Source organism: Salvelinus alpinus, chromosome 5 (genome assembly GCF_045679555.1).
Source record: "Salvelinus alpinus chromosome 5, SLU_Salpinus.1, whole genome shotgun sequence".
Taxonomy (NCBI): domain Eukaryota; kingdom Metazoa; phylum Chordata; class Actinopteri; order Salmoniformes; family Salmonidae; genus Salvelinus; species Salvelinus alpinus.
In genome coordinates, this window is record NC_092090.1 from 68,434,431 (window position 1) to 68,448,688 (window position 14,258).

General features: G+C 42.1%; 1 non-coding gene across 1 annotated transcript; it reads right to left on the bottom strand.

Annotated features, from left to right (window-relative positions):
- Positions 1 to 5,262: 5,262 nt before the first annotated feature.
- On the bottom strand, positions 5,263 to 5,317 carry LOC139577381 (U7 small nuclear RNA). Its single transcript, XR_011675272.1, has one exon. It is a non-coding gene; the product is annotated as a U7 small nuclear RNA (small nuclear RNA).
- Positions 5,318 to 14,258: the final 8,941 nt, after the last annotated feature.

The following is a 14,258-nucleotide window of genomic DNA, read 5'->3' on the forward strand; positions in this document are numbered from 1 at the left end:
ACACTACCTGGCCAATGGCTATTTTCACACTTCCTCCTCTCTCCCCTTCACAATCAAATTGTGTTGTCTCTCTTGTCGTGATGTGTGTTTTGTCCTATATTTTGATTTAATTTATTTTTAATCCCAGCCCCCGTTCCCGCATGAGGCCTTTTACCTTTTGGTAGGCCGTCATTGTAAATACGAATTTGTTCTTAACTGACTTGCCTAGTTAAATAAAGGTTAAATAAAAAAAAATAAAAAATAATAATAATTAACAATCGCTTCCCACACACAGCCTAGCTATCTTCATAACAGTTGAATCGCATTATGTCCTCAATTGATCAGTGAATCCATTTTCTCTGAGTCTTCATCAGGTGCTAATTAAAAGACACCTATAAAACGGGCCAGATTACTGGTCCTGGAGGACCCTGGAGGACTGGGCCTGATCAGTACTGCTAAGAGCCCCCACTGACCAACACCCAGGGTTGGGGAGTAACGGATTACATGTAAATCAGTAACTGTAATCCGTTACGTTAAAAGCAAAAATATTATAATCAGATTACAGATACTTTTGAAAAACCTAGATGTTTATTTCGAGGATTACTTTTAAATTTAGAGAGGAGGTTTGCGAAAATAAATCTTTGACACTTCTGTGTTTTCTCAATGACATTCAAATCAGCATTGAGAAAAGGTGCAAGTTTAAGTTTGTTCCACCTGAGCGAGTCTGACCAGAAATCAGAGACTACTATGATGATCGGGAAAAGAGCAGGAATAGACTTTTGTAGGCTACAGTCCAAGCTATGTCTTCCAATGGTACGACTGCTGTCGGCATCCAAAGATTATCCAACTTGAATAAACGCTTGGAGGTAGGAATGGCAGCAGTGGTGTAGTCTACGGCAATACGGATATAACAATACTTATTATTGTTATCTACATAGTGCGTTGATGTGAATCACGCTGCTGCTCTCTCATTTGTGGTTGCTATGGATGGCTGTTCACAAATCTAAATGTGTTTTTGAACCCAATAATGGCTGAATTCAAGAAGTTTAACCTGCCTATCAATCATTGTTTTTGAAACCATTGGACAGATAGTGAAAAATGCGCTCTTACAACAGATGCACACTGTGGATCCCAGCCTATGGAATAAAAGTGGGCTAATTCATGCTGATATTTTTTTTTAATCCATAGTCCTAATGGACACATGTCCAAACTTTTGATAGACTTAAAGGGGCAATCTGTAGTTGCTATATCAATTTTTGGATTTATAAATTATATATCCATTGATTCTTGAAGAATGTAACTTTTATAAATGCCACATGAGCTTAGTTCAACTGTCACACTCCATGAGAACCCAACATATAAGCTTGTTTTTCTTCAATGTTTGTAAACATTGTAAATGTAAACAATGTATAGCCTCATAACATGGTTAAAACAATCATTTTGATATCATGGATGGTCAGTCATTGCGTCCATAGTTCTGTCTATTCATCTGAGAGTGGTTAAATTTCTCCATGCCTGTCCCTCAGCTTTTTACCAAAACAGAGGCGGGGCATCCGTTTTGTTATTGTTTCATCTGTGGATTTGCCCTTTAAACAGCTGCATATTATCAAGATATCAAAGTGTCACCAACAAACAATTAAATAATAGGCCTCCAGCAAATGCAGCATAAGGCATTCATTTTTCACATGTAAATCACACTTTTCGGTATAAGCATGCCATTCCATGAGCGCAGCATTTATTTTTCAACTCGAATCAATGAGCCCAATCAGTCTTCCGTGACAACAAAATCATAAACAACAGAGTAGGGCTGGCTAATAAGTCCTTAGTTTTGGGGTTATGCTCAGGTAAAACAATTTGGCTAATCTATACTTCCATATTTCCAAGTCCTATTCTTGAAGATCAAAGGGTATAATATTTATTAGAATGACTGGAATTCTGATAGACTGGTTTTTAATGTAAAGATACAATTTAATTGTTTTATTGTATTTAGTAGAAAGCAATGGGTTAGAAGAAGCCTATATAACCAACCCATAAAGTAACATATAACATCCATATATGGCCAGCTATGTAAACTTTAACATTGATTTATCCTGCAATAGATGTGGTTCAATTGGTAACATACATGTATGTGTGTCTTCTAATGCCGCTTAAGGGGAAAGTAAACTAACAGTAATGGAATGTAATCAGATTACATTACCGAGTTCAGGTAATCTAAAAGTTACTTTACTGATTACAATTCTGGACAGGTAACTAGTAACTGTAACGGATTACATTTAGAAAGTAACCTACCCAACCCTGCCAACACCCACCCAGCTCCATACTGACACTGACATATCTCCCCATTAAAAGATTCACAGTCTCACAGACAAATAAATGGACAGGGGGAGGATTGTCTGTTTTCACCAGCCAGCCAGGAAACACGTGCCTGCCTGCCCGTCTGTCTGTGTGTAAGATAGGCTGTCTGCATGCCTGCCTGCCTGCGTGCTTGTGTGTCTGCCTCCTTGCCTGCCTGCCTCCCTCCCTCCCTGCCTGCTTGACTACCTGTCTGTCTGCTCTAACTGCCTGTCTGCCTCCATGTCTGCCTTTCTGCCAGCCTCTGTCTCCCTGCCTGCCTTTCTGCCTATCTATCTGCCTGCCTGTTTGCCTGTTTGTCTGTCTGTCTACCTGCCTGCTTCTCCCTGTTTTCCTGCCTGCCTCCCTCCCTCCCTGGCTGCCTGCCTGCGTGGCTGTATGGTGCTGCAGGCTATGGCGCTAGTTATCTCATGCTGGGACTCCGGTTAGATCACACTCAGTGGAGGAGAGGTTCATTCATCAGGCCCCTGCAGTGGCTGAAACATACTCTCCCACAATCCATCATGGCACCCTGCTCAGTTACTGAGAAAGAATGCTCTCTAGTCTCTTCCCCCACTGGCAGAACTTGCTTCTTTCTCCATGTGACACAGACTTGATACTGAGAATACCTTGTCATACAAAGAACTCAGGAACTCAGGGGTCGAGCGCAACAAGGCGCAGAGAGGTCGCACACCACATCTCCACCCATAATTGTCATTCACGGGTGGGTTGGGAGGCCAGTGTTTTGGCATCTGCTGGGCTGGAGATGGAGCTGTGTACTTGCTATCACACTGGAGCCTCTGTATGTATGTGTGTGTTTGTGTGGAGGGGGGGGGGGGGGGATTCACAGACTGATCTGTGGGAAATGCCAGGCCTTCAGTTGCTTTCTCTCTGTACGCCCACCTGAGTAGCTGGAGAGATGTAGTGGAGGGAAGCTCGAGACCGGCGAGAGGACAACTGTCTTTATTACAGTGACCCAGGGCCTGTGACCCCCATCCCCGACTCCTCCCCACTCCAGGCGAGTTTCTAAATTCCACCGACTCAGACTGACCCCGTAGGGTAACACCACACAGATCTTATTTCTAGAGGCCAGACCAGAGAAAAGGGCAGTGCTGTGGCAATCACATCATAGTCAGAGTGCTGGGAGGGAGAGACTTGAGACTTGAGGTCCAGCGGCGCGTTTGAATTGCCAGACAGACAGTGACAAGAGTAGATGAGGTGCTGCGACCCTGTTTTGATGAGGGGAGATATGGGGCTGCCGTCAGCCTTTGTTGTAATTGATGCCCTTGGTTCACAGTTTTGTTGTGGAGTCCAACGAAACCACCGCCATCGCCCATCCGTGACGCATTGTGGACAGTTGCTCCACATGCCAGAAGAGAAGTGGGGAGATTCACTCACTGCTCTGTGACAGGAGTGACAGAATAATAAAATTGCATCATGGCTGTGATAGAGGTTTGAAGGTGAGCGGTAATTGAAGGAGCGGCCAGTTAATGCTGCCTTAACGATGTCGGTACACTTTATTGATCTACAGGGACATTAGGGAAGTGCACCTTTAATTAAAAGTGTTTTACGAGGGAAATAGGCCTACAGAAAAATAACACTGTAGTCGTGTTCCTTACTAACTAACTTTGTTGTAAACAAATGTACATGTAGAAAACCAAAAGAACAAATGTGGCACGAAAGGGTCACAGTATGACTGAAAGATGATTTCAGTTATTTTATCCAAAACAAGAGGTGTTCGGTTCAGCATGGAGAGTTTTTATTCAACAATGTTGTGACTGCTGTGAGCTGCTGACTGCTGTGAGCTGCTATAAAACTTGCAATGAAACTTCAGAAAATTTAGAAATGAGCCCATCATTCACTGAGAGGCATCAAGAAAGAAATGCTTACAACTGAGAAAAACAGACTGCCTTTCTCTCTCTCTCTCTCTCTTGCTTTTCTCTGCCAGACATTTTGAACAAGCTCTGTTTGTTGATTTCTGCAATTGGATATTGAGAGCATTACTGGTTTCTCCCAACATTCCCATAGGCTTAACTTAAAAACACAGCTTGCCCAATCCTTTGCTGCAAAATGGCTTTGAACATGAATGCTTACAGTTGCAAATGCCTAATAGTCTGCAATATCTCTCTCTCACTCTCCAGGGACCAGAATTCAATGGCTTCTCAGCTCAGCCTGCACACTTCATTTGCTAATGTTATACACCAAGGCTGACCCAATAACATTTTCATCTTCATCACACGGACCAAACCCTGCGAACACATCACCCCCTCTCTGCACCACCCTTCACTTGCTCCCTGTCAAATTCTGTGATACTGTTCCTACAAGATCCTGCTCCTCACCTATAAGGCCCTGCATGGCCTTGTCCCCTCATACCTCTCTGACCTCCACACACACCCCCTCCTGGAGTCTCCGCTCCTCTGATTCTGAACTACTCACCATCCCCAAAACGAGACTGTGCACCATGTGGAACCGGGCTTTCAGCGCCGCTGCCCCCAAACTCTGGAACTTTCTCCCCCCCCCCACCCGAAACTCTAACTCCATCACCACCTTCAAAAACAGACTAAAAATCAACCTGTTCAGCCTGGCTTTCTCCTCAGCTTAGCCCTCACTCAACTCTACCCACATGAAAAAATACTATAGTACACTATGGTATAAATACTATAGTATTCACTTTAGCGTTTTTGCAGACTTTACTGTAATATTTACTGTAGTGGATTTACTGTAGTATACTGTAGTATTTACAGTTAACTATAGTATAAATACTGTAGTAAAATAACTATACTATATACTATAGTAATTAATGCAGCATTTTTGTGGATTGTAGTATTCTGTAGTATTTACTGTAGTGTTTTTCCGGACTGTACTATACTATAGTATTTACTTAATGTTTTTGAGGACATTACTGTAGTATTTACTATCGTGTTTTTGTTCTATTTTCTTTGACATAGAAGTAGAGGCTTTCCTCTTGAGGAAACCTACTGGAGAAATATTGAAAGAGCAAATGTTCCATACTCCATTTCAGCCAATATTATGAGCCATCCTCCCCTCAGCAGCCTTCACTGGTAGGTAGGACTGGCATCTGAACAGATAGTTCAGAGCTTCTGCTCTTTTCTATAACCTGTAGGGAACACAATATGGTCTATACTTTGCATGTAGGTTTCTCACTTATTGGTGGAACAAATTGCAATATATTCATGCAGAATACTCCTTGTGATCTGATTAGATGTTAAACCGTCTGCGGTGCCATAAATAGCCATCACTGCTGTAAAAATCAATGCCCTCCACCCCCCTCAGTGATGCGTGCTCTCGCTCTCTACACTCACCACAACCCTACGCCTCCCTAACCCTCCCCTCCGACTATGCCCTCTGTGTCACCTCAGGTCTGGGACCTGAGACAGAGCAAGTGCAAAGAACTGCAGGATGCACTCATAATTTTAATGGTCCACTGATGGTGAGATGGGCTAGGGCTTTTCTTTCTCTCTCTCTCTCTCTCTCTCTCTCTCTCTCTCTCTCTCTCTCTCTCTCTTCTGCCTTTGCAGTGATTGATTTCAGACAAGTCTGGATTTACAATCACAACCCTGCACCATTACAGAGCAGCTCTGTTCCAGCCGGCACCTCTCTCCTCATTGTGCCGGGTATAATGACATGCTGATGCACTCTGGGTAATAGGCAGAGGAGATGGAACACGTCTAGGAGTTGGAACGCCCTTGATATTTCAAATCAAATACCTTTCTAACCCTTACAGAAATGGATTCCTTAACCCCAGAGCCCACTCCACTTGAACTCGGAATTATGCCATAAAAAAAAGAATAGGAAATGTGGAGTTATAGCCTTCTTTCACACTAGAAGTAGGTTTGTTTATGTAGAAGTTTTCTCATGCAGAAAAATATGGTTGTGGCATCAGCAGTCAGTCCAGATGTGCTACACTGCTAGGCTACATCATCCTACACAAACAAACAAACAAACATCACTTCTCTTCTCTTACACATCAGCAAACAAAGCTTTAGTCAGTATTCTTGCTCTCCCTGAGGAATCTCCACGGATCTCTTCTATGATAGAGCTTTATTAGTGAGATGGGATGGGAGTTCTATCTATGGTGAGTCACAGAGGTGGCTGCTGGTATAGTGCAGATTAGGCTGAGTCCCAAATGACACCCTATTTCCTATTTAGTGTGCTACTTTTGACCAGAGCTCTAAAGTACACTATATAGGGAATAGAGTGCCATTTTGGACGCAACCTAGGCCTAGATGTAACAGATTACCTTCCCCATGTACTGTGCCGAGCTGTACTGTGCCATCCCCTGCCTGTCCCTGGCCACCTGGCCTACTTCCCAGCCCACCTTTACACGCAAATTAAAGGCAAACTCAAATACACGCTAGTCCTTTTTTTTTACGAGCCATGTGCTATATATAAATCCATGGTCTACATTTTTTAAGATATGATCATGCATTTTGTGACCTTTAGAAGAGAAAATATGCTATACAGTTGCTGGGGAAAATGAAACACTATAAAAATGGAACTATACAGTAGTGATGTACTGTACTAGCATGAACCCTGTGTTTGCTGAATGCAGGCCAAACATATCCTACATGACCACTATGAAGTAATACCATATTTGTTACAGCAGGCCTATATCAATATGTCAGTATCCCATACCACACAGTGGTTGCTATAGGTCACATTATAATGTACTTACATTTATATTTGTCTTTCACCTAGAACCGCTGAATAGAATGCTATTTCACACCGGCACCTTGCAGTAAGGCACATTTATTGAGAAGCAAATGTTCCGTAGGACAGAACTGTGCTTCAAGAAGAGAATCACTTTGGTGAAATGAGGCCTTGACTGACCTGTCACACTAGTTTTTTTTAATGGGGCCTGTCTTGCCAAATAGTGCCCCCCGGCCAAATAGTGTCCCCCTCTACGTCACAATGGGATTCGATGAGTTCTAGCTTCTTTTGCTAGAACTTGCAAAATTCTTCCCGGATTACATAATGAACCAAAGCATCTGTTGCTATTCTGGTTGCTTGGCTCCATTACAACTCATAGCGGTGTCATAAGGAAGGAGGATGCGGGCAGTTCTAGTTCTATTTCACCGCATAAACGCTTGCTCAGTCCGTGCAAAATTATTACCTCAGATTTGCTCTCCAAGGACGGTGTTTTTGAAAGTGACAACCTGCTGCTTCAAAGGACCGAAATGACTGGAAAGAGAACACTCTTTCTTAACTATTTATTTGTCTTTATATAAGTAAATATTGTTAACTAGGAATAAATCATTTAAGCAGTTTTTAGATTGACGTTGCTAGCTAATGTACTTATTTACGTCAGCCTGCCTAGCAGTGGTGTAAAGTAAGTTACCTAAGTAAAAATACTTAAGTACTACTTAAGTTATTTTTTGGGGTATCTGTACTTTACTTTACTATTTCTTTTTTTGACTACTTTTACTTCACAAATTTCCCCCAAAAATATATAGTACTTTTTACTCCATGCATTTTCCCTGACAACCCAAAAACACTCGTTACACTTTGAATGCTTAGCAGGACAGGAAAATGGTCAAATTCACGCACTTATCAAGAGAACACGTGGGCATCCCTACCTCTGGCCTGGCGGACTCTCTAAACACAAATTAATATTTTGAAAAGCCCTTGGCTACCCGTACATTTTTAAAACAAGAAAATGGTGCCGTCTTTACTTAATATAAGGAATTTTAAGGGATTCATATTTTAGCAATTACATTTACTTTTGATACTTAAGTATTGTAATGAAACAGCAGGGAGCAGGTCTCGAACCCTCGACCTTCTAGCCAGAGGTCCGGCACGCTATCGACTGTGCCGCAAAAGCATGCTCGAACGGCAGAGTCGATATCCGCGCTTATAAACCCAGGGTCGTTACAGTATATTTTAAACCAAATAATTTTTTACTTTTACTCAAGTAGTATTTTACTGGCTGACTTTCACTTTTACTTGACTAACTTTCTATTAAGGTATCTATACTTTTACTCAAGTATAACAACTGGGTACTTTTTCCAACTAGCTATCCAACTAGCTAGCCAGACAGTTTTATTTAGCTAACGTTAGCTAGCTAGCTACTGTAACTGTTATTGTAGTTTTCTGTTTGCATGTAGCTTGCACTTCAATGGTATCCCTCGAGGAGATTTTCTTTTATCTTTCCAAACGGGCGAAGTACTACGAAGACACCACTGATCTCGACAAGAGGTGCAACATTCAGAGACATTCACAATTCAGGGTAACGTTGAGTAGTTAACTTCTATTAGATAACTGGACGGATTTGGCTATGTACAACCATTTTTCAACAACCATTTTCAATCTAGCTAGTTGCTAGCTATATACTGCATATAGTTCAGTGGAGGCTGCTGAGGGGAGGATGGCTCATAATCATTTCTGGAATGGAGTAAATGGAATGGTTTCCATGTGGTTGATACCATTCAATTGACTCCATTCCAGACATAATTATGAGCCGTCTTCCCCTCGGCAGCCTTCACTGATATAGTTCTATGTCTGTCATATTGTGGTGTCTAGCTATAAGTTAAACCTGATCAATCAAATGGATAGGTGTAAGCAATTATGGTAATTCCAAATGCCCTTAACTAGGTGTCTTCACTAGACAGACACGGAGTGGGGGGGAGTGAGAAAGAAAGGGAGAGTGAGGTGGGAAGACAGACAGAGAGAGAGAAACAGAGAGAAAGACAGCAGTGCAAATGTACTTTGACTTGAGTATTTCAACAACTCTTCTCTTCCTACTTGTTAGGCAATTATATCTACCTACGGGGGAAGGATGGCCAGCCACACAGGAGAGTGATTTTTACTACGGAGGAGAAGGAGGCTGTGCTGACCGAGATGCATGCTGGCCATACGTACATACAGTATCTCCCATTTATAACACTGCACTAATACATCAAATTTTCTCACAGTAAAGTGTAACCTGTGTTTACTTGTTTACGCCTCTGTCTCCTACCCTGTTATCTTTAACTCTGCTCCTGTTCTCCAGGAGCTAGGGGTTCTGCCCAACACCCAGATGTGGATCCACCTGATGTCCTCCATTAGCAACCACCCTCCAACTTTTCATTACATCATCTACAGCTACTGTTGTTGTCAATATCTGCTAAGAATGTTTTTTTTTGCTCTGTCATACTGGGCACATAATATGTGAGATACACAGATGAACTAAAAACACTAGCTCTGCAAACACCCTGGACTTTGCAGTCTCCCTCTTCCAAGTCCCCGTTCCGAGACTGGCTGCCTGTTGAGAACAAGTGACAGGCAGAACCTCCCACCCACAAAGCACCCACCTCTATATTCCACACACCAGAATTCAGTATTTTAGTCTATGACACAAACTATAAAACTATCAAAGTTGATGTATTAAAATCTTAATTATTGGCAGGTTGGTTTTCGCAGCTGTTTCACAAGGTGTTCATTATTGTAAGTTGTACGGTATCCTTTGATGGTATTTATTTGTTCCACATTATTTGTTATATCCTAGGACCTACAATAGATGCATATATATATTCAACCACAAGGGTGTACCAATGAGCTGTGCGAGATAGAAAAAAAGGAATCATAATCGAGAGGCAGGTTCAAATAAAAACATGGCAGCCAGACAAGCCAGTGTATGAATCAAATGGATTTGCATATGAATGGAGTGGAAATTAGCTGACTTTGTGACCTGTAAGGTAAGTAACTTTGATGTGTCAAGCAGATTAGACATATTCTTTGACATTTTCGGAACGCAAAGTTTAAGACATGGATTTCATGTTGTACTGTTAACAAGGTACCCAAAAGTAGTTTGAATTGATGTTTTCATTTTATTAGCTAAACAAAATTTGTTTAAATAGCGAAACTGTCGCAGAAATCATCCTTGTTTGCATAGAGATGACGAAAAGAACGTAATTTAGGCTGTAATGATCTACAAAATTTGAATCATTAGGTAACCACACCGTTGATATAGCAACGGTCACTAATAGTTTATCAAATCCCATTGAGACCCAGTGGGGGACATTATTTGGCATGACAGGCACCATTGTATTTGTCAAGGCTGTCTACATGTCAGGCCTGTTGTCTTTCATTTGGAGGGATGGAGAGAAGTGTGTGTGTGTACGCGAGCGGTCGTGTTACTGCATTCAAGTGTTTGGGTGCATTCACTGCCAGACCCCTCCCTCCCTGTTGAGAATGAAATGATTGGTCATGTCCAAAGTGTCTCTGTCACCTTAGTCGCACAACAGATATGACTTACCAATTCACACCATCCATACGCCTCTGGTGTTAACATGGCCGTTACAATTATGGAGAATGTAGCATAATGTGTGAAATATATGTCTGTCATGTTATGAGAGAGTCTGTCAAAAATAACAAATTGTTTTCGAAAACAGACATACTGAACAACCGTGTAGGGCTGTTATACCAGCAATGGGAAATTATAGATCATAATGTGTGGGGTGGTAATTGAGGGAAAGGTGAAGATACTATGAACCAACATGAATTGTTTGCTTCAAAGGGAAATATTTGTGAGAAGAATAATGTTCTAGTGTACATATTGATTGGATATGCCTCGATTTTCCATTTCCTGCACTTTCTATGATTACCGCTGTGATTTATGGTGATTTAGGTCAGTGCTACACTCCCCTAGTATTGCACTTGAGGGTCTGAGTATTTCATTCTGACAGGAATACAAAATAATTCCATTCAGATAAAGGAAACAAATACCATGAAATGAGACACACAGCGAAAGCACTCAAGAGTAAAATAAGTGTCTGGCCTTGCTGGTGTTTCTCCCCCTCCATCTCTCTCAATTAAGTTTAATTCTAAGGACTTTATTGGCATGGGAAACATATGTTTACATTGCCAAAGCAGGTGAAATAGGTTAAATAAACAATCATAGAAACAGTGAACAATCACAAAAGTTCCAAAAGAATAGAGACATGTCAAATGTTATATTGGATACCAATAAATATAGATTGTATTTAAAATGGTGTTTGTGCTTCACTGGTTGCCCTTTTCATGTGGGAATAGCGCACACATCTTGCTGCTGTGTTTCATCTAATAGATATGAGAGTTTATCAAAATTGGATTTGTTTTCAAATTCGTTTTGGGTCGTTGTAATCTGAGGAAATATGTGTCTCTAATATGGTCATCCATTTGTCAGGAGGTCAAGAAGTGCAGCTCAGTTTCCACCTAATTTTGTGGGCAGTGTGCACATAGCATGTCTTCCCTTCGAGTGCCAGGTCTACATATGGTTGCCTCTCTCAATTGCAAGGCTATGCTCACGGAGTCTATGCAACGTCAAAAGCTTTCCTTCATTTTGGGTCAGTCACAGTGGTCAGGTATTCTGCCACTGTGTATTCTGTTTAGGGCCAAATAGCATTCCACTTTGCTCTGTTTTTTGGTTAATTCTTTCAAATGTGTCAAGTAATTATATTTTTGTTTTCTCATGACTTGGTTGGTTCTAATTGTGTTGCTGTCCTGGGGCTCTGTGGGGTCTGTGTTTGTAAAAAGAGCCCCAGGACCAGCTTGCTGAAGGGACTCTTCTCTTGACTAATCTCTCTGTAGGTGATGGCTTTGTTATGGAAGGTGTGGGAATCACTTATTTTTAGGTGGTGGTAGAATTTAACAGCTCTTTTCTGGATTTGGATAATTAGCGGTACTATCCTAATTCTGTTTTTGCAGAATTCTGAATGTAGAGTCCCAATTTGGTGTTTGTCCCAATTTGTGAATTCTTGTGGTTGGTGAGTGGACCACAGGGCAATGGGTTCTATAACTGATTCAAAATATTTTTAGCCAGATCCTAACATGCTGACCAGACCGGACACGTCACATGCGCGAGCGTCTGCGTTGCCAAGGGCTAAAACAGAAGACATTCCTATTTCTGACGCAGATCGCGCTGAAAGTCCTGCCTCTCCCATCTCCTCATTGGTTTATAGAAGCAGGTACCCACGTGCCATCTCCTCATTGGTTATACCCACGTGGGTGATTGAAAGACGAACTTTGTTGCCGGTTGTCGTGGTAATACAATGAAAGTTTAGATGCCAATCACCATATAAGTTCAAAGATGAAAAAGCCTGGAAGGAGAAGAGATGACTAGAAACGATTCGGTTGGCCGTTTTATGTGTGGATTAATTGTCGGAGTAGAGGTCCTTGTGCATTTCAGGTAAAATAACAACTCAATGTTTATATCCCAGGACAAATTAGCTAGCAACAGCAAGCTAGCTAAATAGGACAAATTAAAGTTAGCTAGCAAGTGCAAGCTAAATTGCCATACATGTTTAATGCTTTTCGACCTGTCCCCAAATGAATGTCATTGGTTCAGAGTTTGTTTTGATATTTTATCCTGCGTGTCGTGATCGCGTTTGGTGTGGGGGGGCAAAATACATTTATGCACGATAGTGCACGCGCGCAGCCGGTTTTTGGGTTCCGTGTAATAGGGATGTCAAATTTTATGTTCCTTTTGAAGACGTAAAAGGCCCCTCTTGCCTCTCAGATTGTTCACAGCTTCGTGGAAGTTACCTGTAGTGTTGAGGTTTAGGCTGAGGTAGGTATAGTTTTTTGTGTGCTCTAGGGCAACAGTGTCTAGATGGAATCTATATTTGTGGTCCTGGCAACTGGCCTCTTTTGGAGCACCATTATATTTGTCTTACTGAGATTCACTGTCAGGGCCCAAGTCTGACGGTATCTGTGCAAAAGATCTAGGTGCTTCTGTAGGCCCTCCCTGGTTGGAGACAGAAGCACCAGATCATCAGCAAACAGTAGACATTTTACTTCTGTTTCTAGTAGGGTGAGGCCGGGTGCTGCAGACTGTTCTAGTGCCCTCGCCAATTCATTTGTATATACATCCCATTCTCACCCCACGGCTCTGCGGAAATAAATATGTGTGTTTTTTGCTCATTTTAACTGCACAATTTAAGTTTGTGTACATGTATTTTATAATTTTGTATGCTCTCTCTCTCTCTCTGTTTCTCTTTCTCTCACTCATTCTCTCTTTCTCTAGCTCTCTCTCTCTCTTATTCCCTCCCTCCTTCTTTCTCTCTCTTTCTCCATCTCTCTCCCAGCGGGGTGAGACAGGGCAGTGGAGGGCCAGGCCAGTGGAGGGTCAGAGGGTGGTCTTGCTGTGCGTGAGTTATGATCACACTGAGGTCCAAACAACTCCAGAAGCTACTGAGGCAGAAATAAAACTCACACGTGATGTCTACTCACAGGGTCCCTCCCACCGCCCCCCAGCCAAGCCACGTCAGGAAGTCTAGAACACTGCTCCTCACTCAATCTAATATATCTGACTGGGAGAGGAGGGGTGAGAGGGGGAAGAGACAAAAGAGATAGTGAAAAAGGGACAAGCGATAAAATAGGGGGAGAAAGATAGAGATACAGTGAGAGTGAGCGGAAGAGAGGGGACAGAGCAAAAGGAAGGACAGAGAATAGAAAAAGGGGGACTGAGAGAGATAAAGACAGACAGGAGGGAGCCACACAAAGAAAGAGGAACGTAAAAATGGTGAACGAGAGAGAGAGCTCCAATGGAACTGTTGATGGGCTTAATATGCTTCATCTGTGACGCCTCCTACTGTGAACTAACTGTGATGGGAGGTGATGCGTTAAATAAATGATGATGCTTCTGTCTTTGTAGTGGAGGAACCACTGAATACTTCAGATCTCTGTTTACTGTCTGATGGAGGAGTCCAATGAACTCCATAATTGTAGTCATCGTGAGGGTGACACCCTGACGAACACAATGGTCGTACTGTTTTTAAATGCTATCAGTGTTTATGCTGCTACCTCTTGGTCAGAGAACAGGATTGAAAAATAGATTCATATCGTAATGGAACTCAACTGGATAAATGAAGGATACATAAAACGGTGTTTAGTAGCATGCCGCCATTGCGTTATTGTGGAGGCTCAATGTCACCTTGAGGCCCAGAGACCAAATGGGCTCTCTTCCATAG